General features: G+C 55.3%; 1 protein-coding gene across 1 annotated transcript in view; it reads right to left on the reverse strand.

Moving 5' to 3' along the window:
- SRC (SRC proto-oncogene, non-receptor tyrosine kinase) overlaps nt 1–12,925 on the reverse strand; it is a 48,716-nt gene extending 35,791 nt beyond the window's left edge. Inside the window, exon 1 of the mRNA XM_087818741.1 lies at nt 12,846–12,925. The gene's annotated coding sequence lies outside the window, so the exon portion shown is untranslated. The remainder of the gene's footprint in view (nt 1–12,845) is intronic.
- Between the last annotated feature and the right edge of the window lie 5,139 nt (nt 12,926–18,064).

Raw genomic sequence — 18,064 nt, forward strand, 5'->3', positions numbered from 1 at the left:
AGGGAGGCCCAGACGCATCAGCTTTACCTCAAAATATATTTGGGGGGGAAGGTGATTTTTAGTGATGTTAAGGAACGACTGCTCATTTCTTTTAGATGGATTATGGTTTTGTGGCTACTTTCTTACCATGAGTTCTTATCTTTTGGAAATACATATTGAAAGATTTACACATGAAATATGACATGCGGGATTTGCTTTAAAGTGACACAGGATGGGGGCAGGACAGGCCGTGGGTAGGTGGTGTTTGGGGCTCAGTCATGGGGGTTCATTATACTAATATGCCTCATTAATAAAGAGTTTTAAAAAGATTAAATGAAATAATGCAAAAACAATGTTTGGCCCCCTTCCCCCTCCCACCAACTGCCCCCAGCCTGGACACACCATTATTGCCCCCTCCCCTTGCTGGACTAATGACGTAACCCCCCCAATCTGTTCTCCAGAGAGCAGCCAGGTGCAGAGCCCTCCGATGGCCCCCATCTCACTTGGAGTCAAGAGCCAAGATTAGGAGGCGCAGAGCCCTCCCCACTGGCCCCTCAATCTTTCCCTTTTCCTCCTCCATTCTCCCACTCACTCTTCTGCTCCTGGCCTCCTCGCTGTTCCTCCTCACTCCTCCACTCCAGCACCCCCTACCTGAGGGTCTGGGCCCTGGCTGTCCGCTCTACCTGCGCCCCCTTTCCCAGGGAGCGAGGTGGAGGTGAGCTTCTGGGAGAGGTCCTTCTTCCCAGGGCACTCTACCCAATCACAGCCAGTCCTCCGGGCCCCAGCCAGCATTCCAGCCCTTCCCGCTTTAATCTGATCCATGGCACTTGTCACCCTCTTGCAGACTGCGCGTACTTTCCTCACTTGTTGTGTTTTTGTCTCCCCACCTGGAACGTCAGCTCTGCGAGAGCGGGGCTTTTGTCTGTATCTTCAGCCTTTAGAACATTGTCTGGCACATAGCAGCGCTCAGTAAACATTTGTGGGAAGGAGGGAGGGAGAAATGGAGTGACGGAGGGAAGGATGGAGGGATGGCGGGATGGATGAGTGGGTCCTACCCAGGACCCCACAAGATGAAGAGGTCAGGCCTCAGCCCTGGGTCCATCCAGCCCCACCACAGCCTGTGTCCCGACCCCTGCCTCTCCTGCCACAGCCTGGCATGCCCAGGCGGCAGAGCCTCTGACCGCCCTAACACACAGAGAAGTGTGCAAGTCTGAGCCAACTCCAGGCCCTGAGCCCCGGCGGCAGGAGCTTGGACACGGACCAGGTACCAGGGGATGTTTGCTGAATGAGCAAGGAGCGAGTGACGAGTGAGCCAGGGACCGACTGTGGGCCAGGGCAGCCAGAACGTGTCTGGTCCCATGTTCATGCTGCAAGCACGCTAGGGGCTGAGAGGCCTCAAACCGGCTCTGCCAGTGTGGCTGGGGCGGGGCAGAACGCTGCAGGCTCGAGCTGGCCCTGGCAGAGAGATGGAGAGGTGCTGCCGGGACGAGACCCGCAGCCTGGGGAGGGCAAAGGCTAAGCAAGTGGGCCATGGAGCTGCCCCAACCCCAGTCCTGCAGAGAAAGGGCTGTTCCAGCCCCTGGAAGCTCTTAGGTTTCTTCCTGGGCAGGAAGGGACCCCCTTTCCAGCCCCAGGCTCTGACGTGCACTGTAGAGGGCAGGATCCCTTCCCACCAGGACCCAGCCACAGTCTGGAAGCCTTAGAGGGAAGGGCAAGGCCCAGAAGTGGGGGGCACTGGAGCAGGACAAGGCACCAGGAGACCGGTGTAAAACCTTGCTCTGTCCCAAGTCACTGCGTAGCCTTGAGCCCATCTTGTGCCCTTTTGCACTCAGTTTCCCCAAGTGGAAAGTGGTGTTGGGTGTGGGTTCCAGGGACCTTCAATTGCAAGGTGCTGACGTATCTAGAAGAGGCCACTCAGCAGCTCCAGCCCTACTCCAAAGCCCAGCTCTGGGGTGGACATGGCCAGAGCCCAGGCTCACACACATGTCCTTACACCCCACAGAAACAACACTATCTGTTGGTTACTGAATAAAAATACCTGTGGATTACTGAATGCTTACTGTATGCCTGGCATCAGGCTTGACGCTGTTTCATCTGGTCCTCCCTGCAGCACTGTGAGGTAGGGACCGTTACTCAGTTTTCTCATCTGTGAAGTGGGCAGGATCCTGCTGGTTTCATCTAATGTATACCGTTGTTTAAAGCTGCAGGAACTGGAGGACTGGGTCCAGCCCTCAGGACAAAGTGAGTAAGACGCTGGGCCTATGTGCCTCCAGATGGATTAGGGAGAGGAGAAGCGAACACGAACCTGAACCCTACGAAAGTCTGTGGCGGGGCCTCAGTCCCTCATCACCAGCAGCCCAAGAGAGAAAGGAGGATTCCTCCTGTCCCCCATGTAACCCAGTCCAAGCTCTGTCAGTCCCACCTCCAAACACACCCTGAATCTACTTCCTTCCCTCCCGCCCTAGCCACCCTAGCGTCTAGGCTTCTCCTCCAGGTTGGCCAATTAGGGGCAGAGAGCCTTTCTAAAGTGTCAGTATGAACCAGTCACTCCTGCTTTAAGCCTCACAGCCCCTGAACTCCAAGACTAAGGACAAAGTCCCCTCAGGGGCCTCCAAGCTTTACAATGGACTCTACCAGCCCCCACCACCACCACCACTCATTCCGCTCCCAGACGGGCCACTTCCCCTTTCCCTGAGGATCCAGTGCACCGCTGCCTCAGGGCCTTTGTACTTCCTCCACCAGAGCACACTTCCCCTAGATACCTATGATTAATTCCCACACTTCCCTCAGGTGCTGGGCTAAAATGATGCCTCCTCAGAGAGGCCTTTCCTGACCACCTGTTTAAACGGCAACACACCCAGACAACTCTGCTCTCTGAGTCTCCTTTTAGAAGCTACCTCCTCAAAGTCCTCCAGCCCAGTGAGAACCTTCAACTTCTGCTTCCTAGCACGGACCACAGCTCTGATACATAACTCACTGTATGAGCACATGTCTGATGAGGACAGGGGGCCACTTCTGTCACCCTCACAACTGAATACTTTGTAGTGGGTGTAATATTCAAAACAGTTCACAGATGGGATGCTTGGGCACCATCTGGTCAGAACAAACACTGGCCAAAAGCACAGGGCCTAGCATGGAGTGGATAATTGGTAATGAATGAATGAATGAAAAAGGAAATGAACAAATGGATGGATGGATGGATGAACAGGGCACACACAGTGGGCCTGAGACTTGCCAAAGATGCACAGGGCCCTGAGAAGGTAGCCCAGAGAAGGGAATGGGCTTCCCAAGTTCACCAGCCAGAGCCTGGCCTGAGCAGCTGCAGCCAGCCTGGCCACTCCTCCTGCACAACCCAACTTTCATTTCCCATCCTCTCAGTCTGAGGAAGCTCCTTACCCCAAGGGAACTGGGTGAGGAGGAGGGGCAGGCGGCCCTGTGGTCCCCAAAGAGTGGGGGGCTCCCAGACTCTATCTGTCCCACCACAAAGGGGCTTTGTCCTCAGTGCTGAGAGCCTGGGGCAGACCGGAAGCTGCCCTCAGCTGCCCAGCAAGTCCCAGAAACCCTGCTAAGCTCGACCAAGGGCTCCAAAGCCTGATCGCAGGAGCTGGCATGGTGCTGGGCACAGCCCTCTAAAATCTCATTAATCCCCCCTAGGAGCCCTAGGAGGGAGGTTCTAGAGTGACCCCCATTCCTGCAAATGGGAAAACTGAGGCTCTGAAGGGCGAAGTTACTTGGCCAAGATCTGCCAGCCAGCAAAGAACAAAGCTGGGATTCAAATTCAGGCCCAGAGTCTTCAGCTACACCTCTCGACTCACTGTGTCTGGAGTACAGAACCTCTGGGTTCAAGAGGATGGAGGGGCCTCTCTGGAGGCACAAGTGGACAACCATGTCTAGCGCTTCACCCCAACGGGGAGACCTCTGCCCTGTGGAAGTTACCTAGCAAGGGAAGGAGGCTGGGCTCTGAACCCAGAGCCCTTGTCCCAGGCCCGCCCATATCCCAGGCACTTTTGGAATCTGCCGGCCAGGCCCCAACAAGTCCCCATTACTTCCTGCCAGACAGGGCATCTGCAGGGAAAGGATATATGAGCAGGCAGACCAGGGGGTAGAGGCCTCCACCCCTCACCCCGCTGCTCCCCTTTCAATCCCAGATCTACCATATGCCTGGCCAGTGGGCAATCACCTTCTTTCCAGGCCCATCTGCTCTTGGTGCAGCCACCAGGGCCACCTCACCAAAGCCACACTGCGAGCTGGGCACTACCCACAGTGCTGGATAAATCAGTCCTACCCGCAGTCTCTCCCCACTGCCCCAGGACAGTGTGTAGCCTCCCTGAGCAGGAACTCAAGGCCCTCTACTGATTGGCACTAGTCACTTCTCAGGTCAAATCTCTGCCACTCCTCCAGTTCCAACAAGAGGAACTGCTCCTGCCTTACCTTCAGCCCCTTGCTCAAGCTCCACCTCCCCCCGGCCCCCAATCATCCCATCCTTCCAGGTGAGTCAGATGCACCACTTCCTCCAAGAAGTCTTCCCTGACCCACTACTCCCTCCAAAGCCCCAGACCAGCCTCAACCTTCTGCTCCAAGTGGGTGTTCTTGATCCCTAACTGGAACCCCAGCCTCTGGGCTGCCTTCCCTTGACAATAGTAAATGAGCACCTGAGCCCCATCAGATCCTTCTCTGTCTCTTCACACCTCCAGCAGGAAGCCGTGCTCCTGGCAGCCCCGGGCCAAAGGCTGAGCGCCCTGGCAAGGGCTTGAGTCCTTGCCTGACCAGCCTAGTCATCTTCTAACAACCAACTACTGTACACGACCTGCTCCCCCAGCTCCGCAGACTATGCCTGCACACACCAGGCTATTTCCCACCGCCGGACCTCTGCCCCCGCTGCGCGTTCTCCCTAGAAGGCCCACATCCTTCTTTTTGCCTCCTAAGCTCCTGCTCACCATCTAAGCCCCAGGCCAGGTATCATCTCTTCTGGGGAGCCCTTCTGGCATTGTAATGGACTGCCACAGTTCATATGGCACCTACCCCATGGCAGAGCAATGGTCAGGGTCTGTGTCTGGCTCCCTCACAGTGCAGGCTGCTCCCAGAGTGTACGTTTGGGGTCCCCAGAACTCAGCACAAGGACCAGACATCGCCAGCAGGTAACTAAGAGTCCAGCTGCCAATGCCCTATCCAGAGAACCCAGGAGCAGAGGCCAGGAGCAAGTGCCCACGGCAGTACTGAGTCCTGTTTTGCCCGAGCTGCCCACAGACCTAAGGTATGGGGGGGGGGGGGGGGCCTCTCTGCAAATGGCCAACTGGTAACCAAACCCACATAGTTTCTAAAACTAGGGCACAGAAGAGAAATGGGAACAGCAGAATTGTCCCCAAATAGAACTGTGGCTCATCTGGTTCCAGGCCTTCGGGAACACCTGGTAGGGATGGGGGTGGGGAGGGCAGGCGGTGGCTCCCAAGGATGAAAGGAAATCTAAAGTTTGGAAAGCAGGGAGGTGAGCCTCACCACAGTCAGCTCTGATGCCCCAACCACTTCCTTCAGGGTCAGCACAAATCCTGGAGGGTGGAGGGTCCTCTCCCACTCACCTCCTCCTAGTACAGATGCTCCCTAAACTGTCCTACCTCCCAGCCTTTGCTCACGTGGGCCCTCTGCCTGGAATGCTGTTCTCCTGCCAGTCAGAATCCTGCCATCCCTATACCCCGACCACTGACTGGGCACTTTCTATAAGCCCGGCACGGGCAGGCATGTGAGCAGAATGAGCGTATCAATCTTCCCAACATCCCTATGAGGAAAAGACTCCTGCACCCACCCCACAGATGAGGCAACTGAGGCTCAAAAAGAGAAGCCATTTGCCCAAGGCTGTGTGACCACAGGCAAGTCAGCTCACCTCTCTGAATATCCAGATCCTCCTTTTGACAGTAAGTCGAGGCTTCATGGGACTCTGAGAGAGGGGTTCCTGCCTGGGGACACTCGGGGTTCACAGAGTGGGGTGGGAGGTTCAGTTCCATCTGCCCAAGCACAGAGAACACCTGGCTTGACCCTGACTTGGAACCCAGACTTTGGGGCATCTGCCAAATGAAGATTATTATGATGGTTCTGTCTCCCTCCCAGCCCTGCTTGAGGATGCTCAGAGGTGACTGTGGAAAGTGCTTTGTAAACTGTAAAGTGCAGCACCCTTCAGAGTGATTATCTCCACACTCCCATAAAAGCAAAAAGAATCCTATGGCTCGCCATCTAAGGCAGAACACATGAGAGCCATGAGGGAGAGCAGAGGAGCAATGGGGGTGCAGAGGAGGGAAGTATGGACTCTGGCTGGGGCACAGAGGGTGGCCAGTAAACACTCTCTGGAGGCAGAGGCAGCTTAGCCACTAGAAGGGTATTGAGAGGAAGGACACAGAGGCTGTGGGATCCCCAGAGGCAAAGGCATGGAGGCTAAACATCCAGGGCAAGCAGGAAGACAGGCAGCGGTTGAGAAAGACTAAGGGGTCCCCTGAGTGAAAGGGAAACGTGGGAGATGATGGGCGTAGGGCAGAGGGCAGAGCTCTGGCCGAGCCCAACAGCACCTCCAGAAGCCCTTCCTTGTTTTGGAGCCTGGGCCCATCCTGGCCTCTCTCTGAGCCTCAGCTGCCTCCCAGGCCAAGTGGGCAAAGATACAAAGTACCCAATGCTCAATCAGTGGTCACCTTTGCAGAGATGGATGCATTCAGTGGGCTGGGAGGAGGAGTGGTTCTGAATGCCAGGGATAAGGGCACTGGGAGGCCTTGACAAGTCACAGGCGGGAGCTAGGCTCAGACAGGCTGCATGGAGGTGGTGGCTTCCGATCAATCCAGCCACCAAATTTGTCTGTCTCTAGTTAACCTTCCCTCAGCCCCGCCCCACAGGACAAGGCCGCCATGGACAGAGGTGTCCAGGCTCAGTCCTTGGGATCAACTGGCCTACCGAGGCCCAGCATTCCCACCTTGCCAGGTAACTACCTTCATAATCACAGGCACTCAGAAATATTAAGCGCTTACTGTGTACAGGTGTTGCACCAGGCAGACACACATTAGGTCATCTGATACAACACCTTGTCAAAGCTGGTACTGGCAACTGTCATCCCCATTTCACAAATAGGGAAACTAAGGCTCAGAGCTATCATTTTCCCATAACCACACACAGCAAACAAGTGGCAGAGCCAGGATTCAAACCCAGATCCAACCAGCTCCAAAGGCCTTGCTATTTCCACTCCCTTTATGCCATACCATCCATTAAGCACCCTGATATGCCATTCCTGAGACCTGAGGGTTCCCTGCAAGATCAGAGTACTCCAGATCCAAGTGGAGATCCATCAGTCAGAGTTGGAAACCCAGAGTCAGGATACCTGCTCCCAGCAACATATCCACCCTTATCTGGGGAAAGATTTCAGCCAAGCTGGTGCACACTCAGGGGGACTCAGGTGATACAAATCACCCAGAAGCCATAAGTCTGGGCTCACACTTCACTGTGCTGGGTGACCATGGCCCCAGCCTTTGGCCTCTCTGAGCCTCAGTTTTCTCTTCTATGTAATAGGAAGAAAAGTTCTACCCACCCCATGATGGGGCAAGGGATAGAATGTGTCTGTCACCTTGCTATGACCTAGCTGGAGAGAGCACAATGCGAAGACATTGACATCAAACAGAATAAAAGTCAAGGCCGCAAACTTGGACAAAGCAGCCCACAGAAGATAACCAACCCTTACCGGACAAGTCGAGCTTCCCGACACCACCCGACCCCAACTTCAATTCCTCCAGCACTGGGAGCTCGAGGGCTCAAAGGACTCATTCCCACAGGTTCTCAACAGCCCCACCATGGGCATCAAAAGAGAGGACTCCGCCGGGCCTACCCCTGGAGAACGCCCGGGCTAGGACCCCACCACACAGCCTCAGTGAGGGAAGAGCCCTCATAGTACAGATAAGGAAACTGAGGACCAGAGCAGGAAGGGACCTGGCTGAGATCATCCAGTTATCCTTCCCTCTGGCTTCTCATTTTATTCTGAAATTTCTCTGGGTAGTTCCAGGGAGAGGGGAGGGGAGAGGCCCAGGTTAGAGGGAAGTCACTTGCTCCCCACAGCAAGAAGGGGGGAAATGGCAGTTCTGGCTTCCAGTTCTAGGATCCTCCCCAACCACTGACCCTTTGACTCAGCCCCACCCAGGCTCTACTGTGGGAAGGGGCAGGCTGGCTGCTGGGGAGAGCCTGGGATCAACAGACAAGAGATGTGCATTTTTCTCCCAGCTTGGACATGTCCTGGGTCTTTCTGGCCTCGTTTCCCCCATCTGTGAAGAGAAGGCCAGAGTAATTCAGAAATAACAAACTCATGGCACACATAGGATGCTCTCTAATCCTCTGCCCACTGCAGACATTACAGATCTATCAGAACACTCTTTCCCATGAAGCCAAGACCAGGCCTCAGAATGCTTCTCAACAGAACAATCCAGGCCTAGAGAATTTGAGCCCCAGGCTATCCCAAGACTGGATAATATCTGAGCCCCCATGAGGGGAAGGGAAAAAGAAAGACATATCTCCTGAGTATACAGTAGAATCAAAGCCATTGGGAGATGTTAGCTGATTTAATTTTCACAAGGGAGAGGTACAGAGGCTAAAGTTCAGAGAAGCTACATGACTTGCCTTTGGACACAGGGGAGGTATCTCCTGGAGCACCTTCCCCCAGAACAGTGATAAAGAGCCAGCTATCAGCCACCAGGTAAACCACTAAGGTACAGGCTCCATTCTCCCCTTGGCCCTACTAGGTGCAAGCCTCACGCCCATTCTACAGATTCAGAAACTGAGTTACAGGAAGGGGTATGAGCTGCCAGAGGAAGAAGGACTTGAGCCCATGTCTGTTCTTCCCCACCCCTATCTATCAAGTTAATGCACTAAATGCTTTGTAGCAGTCCTCTTGGGACACTGTGGGAGCCATGACTCATATTATCCCAATTCAGAGATGAGGAAACTGAGGCACCCCAAAGGAAGTGCCTCCCCCAGGGGCTCAAGTGGAAACCAGACCAGTTTACCATGGAGATAAGGGGGCGGGGACCGTGGAAGGGAAGTAAAGGGCTATGGGAACCCAAAGGGAGATAAGAGGTGTGGGGACCATAGGACAGAAGCAGGAAATGAGGCTCTAGTCAAAAGGCCCAGAGCAGGGGGTGGAGGCCCTTTGAAGTAGCTCTAAGGCCTACAGGGACATGGGAGGCTCCTGGTGGCTCCCAGCACTGGACTAGGAGCCCAGAGCCCTACAGCCTAGGTTCAACCCTGGCACTTGGCAACTGGGAGACCCTAGTCAAGAGGCTCCTCCTCTCTGGGTCTTAGCATTTACACCTGGAAAATGACCAACCTCACCTAAGGCAGGCTTTCAAGAAGCTGGGATGAGCTAGACCCTCCTCCCCAATTCAGCCTCCTCACACAAAGGGGGCAGGGCAGAACTAAAGTCACCCAGCACAGGGGTGGCCCTGGCTGCCAACATCCCCTCCTAGGCCAGTGCTGCCCAGACGAGCACCTTCAGACTCAGTGAGGTCATCCACTCAAAGCCTTCACCACACAGCTGGCGAGGCGAGACTCACTGTGCCAATCGGCCTGCCCAATGAAATGCTCCACAAGGCAGGTCCCATTTCCTAAGTGCCCACGGGTGCCAGGCACTGGGCATACAGCCCTCCTTTAACCCTCACCTGATAGGGAGATATTTATTGTCCTTATTTTCAAGACAAAGAAACTAAGTCTCAGACAGATACAATGAATGACCCAAAGTTACACAAGTGAAGACCGTCAGAACTTGAACCAGACCTGTCTGACTCCTGAGCCATTACCATACTTCTGGTCTCCAGCTGCCCCTCCCTACTCCCCACCTCACTCCCAGCCTCCAGCCACCCTGCATTGCACTTCTCCAACCCCTGCCTCTCACCCTCTCCTGCCTTCCTGCCAGTGAACTCCTACTCCATTTTCAAAGCCCAGCCTCAAATGCTTCCCCCCTCTTGACACCTAATCTAAGCCCCCACAGATACTTGAAGTCCAGCCCACAGATCTAGTTCTACCACATGCCTTGGTCAGCTCTGTACCCCTGGCCTCCAGCATGGAGCTGTTCACACAGGGGACACCCATCAGCCCCCTGTGCGAAATGATGGCCAAACTCCTCTTCAAGGCCCCACGTGGCCCCACATGGTCCAGCCCTGCTGATAACACCTCCTCATTTCACCTCTCACCCAATCCCCCTAATTCTCTGTGCTCCAGACTCACAGGCTTTCCCACTGTTTCTCCGAAATAGCACATACTCCTCCACCTCAGGGCCTTTGCACATATAGTTCCCTCTGCCGGACAAGCCCTTCCCCTAGCTCCATGCGTGGCCAACTCCTCCGCGCTTCCTTCAAGATTCCTCTGTATCCCATACCTCCTTCTCTGAGCTCTTACCAGATCTGCGATTATATATTAATTTATTTGGCAACTTGTTTGCTATTTGGCTCACCCTCTAGACCCAAAAAGGCCAGGGATCTGTTCACAATTCCCCAGCAAGAACCCAACCAGGACAACTCCTCCCCAAAACTCCAGGGACCCTGGGAAGTATCTAAGCAGAAGCGAAGAAAGAACACCCTGTCCCCTACCTTGTTAAGGGAACTGCTGCTCCCCTCAGTACCACCTCCTGGAAGCCTCCCGATGCCTCCCTACAGCTCCCACTGCTAACCCCATCACCACAATGCTCAGCTTGAGTTCAAGGCTCCTAGTACATAGTAGGTGCTCAATGGTCATGGATGCTTGTATCTAGGCGGGTTTGGGAAAACAGGGTCAAGGGAGGAACAGGGGGGTTGGGGGAAGCGGGGTCTGAAAGCAGGTCACTGAGCCATCTCCTCCCTGGCTCCCAGGGCACAATCAGGGAAGAAGCAAAAGCAGGAACTGGCTGTGAGCTGGGGGTAATTGAGGCTCCAGGAGGAGGCCAGGGGAGAGGAGGAGAAAGCTGGGGGGAGAGGGGGAGAGAGGAGGGCCTTCCTGGGAGAGGTGGGCCTGAAGCTAAGCCTGAAAGAGCAAGAGCAGATAAGAAGCTCATAGAGGAGAGGGCACCCCTGGCAGGGACACCTTCAGGAGCAAAGGCCCAGGGGCCACACAGGGGGACCTGGGTAAGCAGTCAGCTGAGAGAGGTGACACACCATAAATCATTTCCCTGGGTGGAAAGACCCCATCACCAAGGCTTCATGTCTTCCATGCAGTCACCCATCAGTATAGTCTTTTCCAACAATGCCTCATGCCTGGTCGTCTCCTGGGAAACCCCTGCTCCCCCAACACTGGGGGGAGGCAGAGCAAGGGCAGCCAGACTGAGGTCTAGGTTCTAATTCCAGCTTCAAAACTGAGTGGCCGTGGTCAAGTCACTTCCCCTCTCTGCATCTCATTTTCTCCATCAGCAACATGAGGATAAGCAAGAGTCCCTGCGGCACAGGAGGTGCTGAGTAGACGTTAGCAGCTATCATTCACTCTCACTGGTGCATTTTTAACCCTGAGGCCGGAGGGAGCAGTGAGTTGCCTAAGGTCACACAGCTGCTGGGTGGCAGCGCTGTGCTGGAACTGTTTCTTTCTCAAGGGGTTATGAGATGGCTTTTCTGGCACCAAGCAATTCTCTTCTGGAGATGAGCCCTACTAGGGCCAGTGACCTCACCTCCCACCCAGTTTAGGCAATTCATCCAGCGAAGTGCTCATTTATTATGCACCTACTACATGCCAAGCCCCTACATGCAGAAACACATAGATTCTTCCCCTGAGGATTCCCGTTCCACATATGGGATCTGAGAGGACAGTCCCTTGGCCCAGGACACCCAGTGAGATGAGAAGCCTAGGTGTCTGGTCTCCCCAGCCAGGAGGCTGAGAAGAGGGTCAGCAACAGGACCAGCCTGGCCCATTCTTGAAAAGAAGTCTCATCTCCACTCATCTGTGGCTGGGCCTAAATTCACCTCAGGTCACCCAGGGACCAATGCTCCCATCGGACAGCGTCCCTGAAGCTAAGAAAGCCTCACCCAGGGCCACACATGCTCTGCCCCTGCTCAAGTTGGCCTGAAAGCCCCAGAGGCTACACTGATACCCCACAGGTGAGCTTCTTTTGTTCAACCCCATCCTTCCACCAGCCCAGTAATCCCAGCCAGACCCACCTGCCACTGATGTTCAGAGAGGGAAGGCCGTTGTCTGAGGACACACAGCCCCAACCCCAGCCCAGGCAGGCAGGTGGGCCCAGCCTGGTGGTGAAAACCCAAAACTTTTGTCAACTTCTGAGCAGGTAGGCGTCTGGGCCTACCCAGGGGTGAGTCTGGGGGCTGTGGGCAGGAGGGAGCAAACACAGTCTGGCCCAGTCCCTTCCAGGCCAGTGGCATCAGGCCGTACCCAAAGTCCCACGAGGACAGAGGTTCTGGTGCCCAGCCGGGCGTCCCCAGCCGGTGCCCCCGGGCCTGGGTCCTGCGGGACCCTCTCCACCTCCCCTCCCAGGCCGGGCCGGGGGCACCAGGCCGGGCTGCCTCGGCCAGAGGTGGCGCCGACTGGCTCCGATTTCAGATTTGGCCTAGACCCGGCCTGAGGGCTTGGGCAGGGCTGGCTGCTCTCAGGGGGCTGCTAGGCGCAGGGTGCGGCGGAGGAGGTCCCCGCGAGGACAGGACCCCGGAACCCCCCGCCCAGCGCCCCCCTTCCCCCGCAGCATCACAACAAAAGGCCGAGCTGGGCAAAGCCCCGCGCGCCCGCCCAGCGCTCGGGGATCGCGGCTCGGCCCGGGGTCCGGGGATTGGAGGGATGGACAGGACACCCCACGGCCCGGCGATCCGACGCCAGGGTGGTCCCGGGGCGGGGGCTCCCCAACGCCGGCCGAGACCGGGGGCCCACGGAGGGGGGGGGGCGCTCACCTGGGCCGGCGGGCAGGCGGGCGCACCAGCGGACGGACGCACCGGGGGGCGGACCGCCGGACGGCCGGGGGGTCGGGCAGACGGCGGCCAGGCCGCTCCGGCTCCCAGGCCGGAATGGATTCCGGGCCGGGAGAGACGGAGCGAGAGAGAAAGGGAGGAGGCGGCGGCCGGGGAGGGAGGGCGCGGGAGGCGGGAGCGAGGGAGGGAGCGCGGGAGGAGGGGCCGCGGGCCGGGAGGCGGAGGAAGGAGGAAGCGCGGGGAAGGAGTCCCGGCCGGCTCGGCGAGATCCAGGCGCGGCCCGCGCGGCGAGCGGGGCCGGGGCGGCTCGGGACGCGCCCCGGAGGCCCCCGTCTGTCCTCTGCCAAAATGCCCCGCAGCCTACCCACCCTGTTTGCCCCAACTCTACCTCTCCTGCAATTATTAGTATTAGTAATAGTAATAGTAGTATCAGCACTAATGGAGCACTCACTTCTTTCCAGGCGCCACGCTAAATGGCTCTGCTAGACTTTAGGATCTATTCCTGACACCCAGCTGGGCTGGTGGATGATTATCTCCATTTTACAGATGAGGAAACTGAGGCACGGAGAAGGGGGTCACCTGCAAGAACCTTGGCCTTGACCTTAGTTCCCCAAAGTGGGGATTGCGCCCTGAGGGACAGCGTGGGGAAGAGAAAGCTTTATTTTTAAGGGATGCATGTTCATTTTAATGTGCTTTTTTAAAAAAAAAAAAGTAAGGCAGCCCATCAAAGTCATCAAGTTCTGGATATCATTGCCCAGGAGGGGGCTGAAGCGGGTATTTAGTGACAGTTACCCTTTTAAGTAAATAAAGAGGCAAAGTACCTATGGATACAGGGGGCAGGGAGTAAAGCAGAGAAAGTGGACACTGAGGAAATGCCACAAAGCCTCCCACCTCCACTACCGACCCCAGCACCTCCCGGCCCAGGCTGCCCTACTAGGTGTAAGCACCTCACCCTTGGTTCTTCGTCTGACCCCTGGAATCCTGACCCCTGGAATCCTGGCCCCAGGAAGGCTGGCCTGAATCCAGCTTTAAATACCACCACCTGGCCCTGGCCGGTTTTTTCAGTGGTTAGAGTTTCAGCCCACGGATTGAAGAGTCCTGGATTCAATTCCAGCCAAGGGCACGTACCTCAGTTGCAGGCTCGATCCCACGAGTGGGGAGGCAATGGATCAATATGTGTCTCTCACATCGGTGTTTTTCTCTCTGTCTCTCCTTTCCCCTCTCATTGAAAAGCAATGGAAAAAAATATCCTCTGGTGAAGATTAAAAATAAATAAATAAATAAATAAATAAATAAATAAATAAATAAATAAATAAATAAATAAATAAAACCACCACCTGCCTCCGCTTTCCTTCTCTGAAAGTTCTCCCATTTTACTGATGGGAAAGTAAGGCCCAGCCAGGTCAAATGGTACCAGGCCTGGATGCCTCCCAAGAGGAGATGGGAGAACCCTAGCATGTGGGAGGCAAAGGCCTCGGGGTATAAAAATAGCATCCAGGAGACCACCAGTGAGCAAGGACTTGCGCCAGACTGATCTGGGTTCAAGTCTAGGCGAGTTGCCCACCTGCTGCACCTTGTACAAGTCATAGGAGTGAACATGGTCATAGAGGCCTCCTGGGAAGGTTTAAACTGACAAGTATGAAGGTGTTTGAGGTTGTGGTCAACAAATGGTAGCTCTCGTGCTTGGTAAACTGAGGGTTGAGGGGGCAGGGGCTGCTGGAAGTCACAGCAGGTCAGCAGCAGAGCCAGCACCAGAAGCCACCCTCCACTGGTAAAATGACTTTGCTTGTTTGCAAGGCTGGCTTAAAGATTAACCTCAGCTTCCTAGGATTCTGGGCGGGCCCCTGGCTGGAGAAGCAAGTTTCTCAACCCTCATTCACTCTTCAGACATACCTGAAGGTCTTTACTGGCCACACTGGGCTAGGGATGGGATATGCATCCAGCAGTGTGCTGGAGCTGGCTCTTACCACGTGCAAGAGCAAATCGTGTTCATCTTTTCCCAACTTCTATGATTGGTAGCTTGATATCAGCCATTATGGGAGTATTTACATCTTGGAAGTTGGCAAACACTGCAAATCAGGGCTTTTTTTTTTCCTTCCAGAGAGCTGGTTGTTAAATATTTACAACCACATCATTAGATTTATTACCAGGAGTTCACCTGAAAGTCCTGGGCTCCTAGAGCACGGGTGACAGAGGGTTTAAAAGCAGAGACTTTGGGCCCACCGACCTGAGTTCAAGTCCCAACTCTGCCACTTTTTGGACCTTGAGCCTGCCATTTCTCTGAGCCTCAGTATGCCAACCTGCAAAATGGGTTATACATGGTGCTTCCCTCAGAAGACTCCGTGAGGATGAGATGAGGTGCTGTAAGCTCAGTATGTGTGAGCCCTTGTCATTCACACCCCTACACACTCAGAGCAGCAGGGGGCCATCTGTATAAGCCTTGGCTTTGCAAGAACAGATGCAGCCTCTGTCTGGAACCACCACTGGCTCCCAGGTCTTGTCTCAGCTGCTGAGGCTCTCAGGAGGCTCTTCAGGAGGATGTGGCCAGCACGATGCTTTTATGATTGAGCCTTTGAAATACTATTTTCAACCATCCCTCTGGGCCTTTGCCCTGCCCAGAATGCTCACCCCGTATCTCTCGCTTCCCAACCCTCCTTGTCCATCGGGGTCCTAAGTAAATGCCACATCCTCCAGGACATGCTTCCTGAAAAACCCCTGATGGAGGCACACCTCATCCATTCGGGGTGTGTCTGTCCTCACCCTGAAGGTAAGGACTATGGCCTGGCCCTGTGCCCAGCACAGAGCAGATGCTGTCCGGTTGACTGGAGAGAACACACTGACTAGGGATCCATATACAAGAGTTCAAGTTCCAATTCTTTCATTCATTGACTGGGTGACTCCGCCCTCTCTGAGCCTCAGTTTACTCATCAACAAAGTGGGGCAACAATCCCACTAATTCCCAGGATTATGCAGGTGCAAGGGTTGGTGGTCTGACCTGATGGATGAGGGACTCTTTCTGCATTATTTTGCTTAAAATACTGTCAGTAAAATAACAACTCATTGCTTAGTACCGGAAAATCACTCATCATTAATGGATAGGAAACATTTGTTGACCACCAACAGTATACACAGCCCTGGGCCAGGCCTGGAACACCAAGAAGGACAATTTCCCAACCCAAACACCCAGAAGATGACACATGTTAATGTCAACATTGTTGAGACGGTGAACACCTGTTTTACACAATCGTCTATCTCTAGAAACCTCTTCCCTCCTTCCCTCCACCTGGGTCAGAGCCGCACCTGAGGGCAGAATGGAGACTGTGGAGTGAGGCTTTGCCCCACCCAACTGGCAGCAGACCCTTTCCCAAGAGCCGCCCCTGACACAGGGTCGGGGTGCGGCCCATACCTCACCCAAGGCCCTGGGGGCTCTGGCTCAATGGTGCTCTATTTGCTGTGCCCACTCCAAGCCCTTGGAGCAGTGACCTCCTGGACCCCTCGCAGGCACTCAGCGGCAAATCCCAGCCCAGCCCTGTCATTCCCCAGACGATTTGCCGTGAGTTGTCTATCCAAAGCCACCTGGCTCAGGACATAGGTCAGGGTGGGAAAATGTGCAGGCTCTAACCTGAGGCTATGGGATGGGCTTGCCACCTCCATGGCACTGCACTTCACAGTTTACGCAGAGATGTACGGTGCATCAGCTGATTGGGCCCTTGCCAGCTGCTCAGGCCTCCCCTGCAGGCCCTGGTCGCCTCCCCAGCTCCGCCCGGCCTGCCTCGGTGCTGTCGCTCCATCACAGCAGCTCCTTCCCTCCTCAGTCCCCTGCGCTTGCTGGTCCCTCTGCCTGAAACTCTCCCTACCCCCAGCCTCTGACCAAGCCTTACTCTTCCTTCTGGTCAGTCAATATCTACTGAGCATCCACTATGTGTTAGGGTCTAGGCTAGGTGCTAGGGATAGAGCAGTAAACAAACCAGATCTGGTCTCCGCGTGGAGGTGCTCACAGCCTGGAGAAACAGGGAAGCGTGACCAGTGTTCTAGGCAGTGAGGGGGCAGGTACAGGGGCCTGGAAGGGCCCAGAGGAGCAGCCCTAACCCAGCACCTGTGTTGGAGTACTGGGGCTGGTGAAGAAAGGAGGCTGTCTTCGGAGAGTATAGAAGCCCGAAGAGATGGTTTCAAGTGACAATGGACGGAGAAGGTATTTCAGGCAGAGGGAACAGCATAAGCAAAGGCACAGAGGCCAAAAACACTGCTGTGTTTGGAACTACAACCAGAGCAGTGCTGATGGAGCACAACCTGATGGGTGGATGGAGTGGGGAAATTGGGGTGGGAAGTAGGGCTGGGGTGAGCCCTGAAGATCCCTAAATGCCTGGCTTGGAGGCAGTGGGGAGCCATGGAGGGTTGTGAGCAGAGAAGGGCCTGGGGAGATGTGTTATCACTGAGTGGGAAGCAGATGCAGAGACAGGGAGAAGCAGTCTGGAGGCCTCTTCACTGATGGCAGCCACAGCTGGGGACGAGCTGAGGCAGAGCCCCTGGCTTACTTGGTGTGTGTGTGGGGGGGACATACCTAGGTTCCAGAGAATGAGGCCAAATTTGCTCAAAGGTAAAACACAGGACCCTAAAGAAGCATCCCTACCCCATGAGTGTCAGAGGAGCCAAGAGCAGGTAAGCAGGTTCTCCCTCAGAGGCCGGCCACCCAAAGGGGTAGCCAGCTGCCAGCAGGTGGATCCAGCACCTGCCTGTCCTCCAGGGAAGGGATGGGGACAGTTTCACCTGAGCAGGTGAAGCCCAGGTGATGACATACAAATGACAGCATTAACCACTGAGCACAGCCACACACAATCAAAATCCTCACAGCCTCACCTGGGGCCATGTGGCCAATTCACACATGGGAAGCTTGAGGCTCAAACACTTCCTTGCTCACCCCCAGATTCTGGAGACGAAACAGGGGGTGTCATGCACAGAAAAGACCTGCCTATGTGAAAATAGGTGAGACGCCTGGCCCACCAATGCGTGAAGGTCAAGTGCAGGGAAAGTCAGCCATTCGTCACAACACTCCACTCAGGCAACAGTAGTGGCCCAGAGAGGGACAGACACTCTCCCAAGGTCACAAGGAGAGTCACTGGCAGGCAGAGCCAGGCCCCCTCCAGCCCAAGCCTCCTTCCTCCATATCTCGGAATGTCTGCGAGAGAAGATAACAGGAGCCA

Source organism: Miniopterus natalensis, chromosome 7, assembly GCF_054644295.1.
Source record: "Miniopterus natalensis isolate mMinNat1 chromosome 7, mMinNat1.hap1, whole genome shotgun sequence".
In the NCBI taxonomy this organism is placed as follows: domain Eukaryota; kingdom Metazoa; phylum Chordata; class Mammalia; order Chiroptera; family Miniopteridae; genus Miniopterus; species Miniopterus natalensis.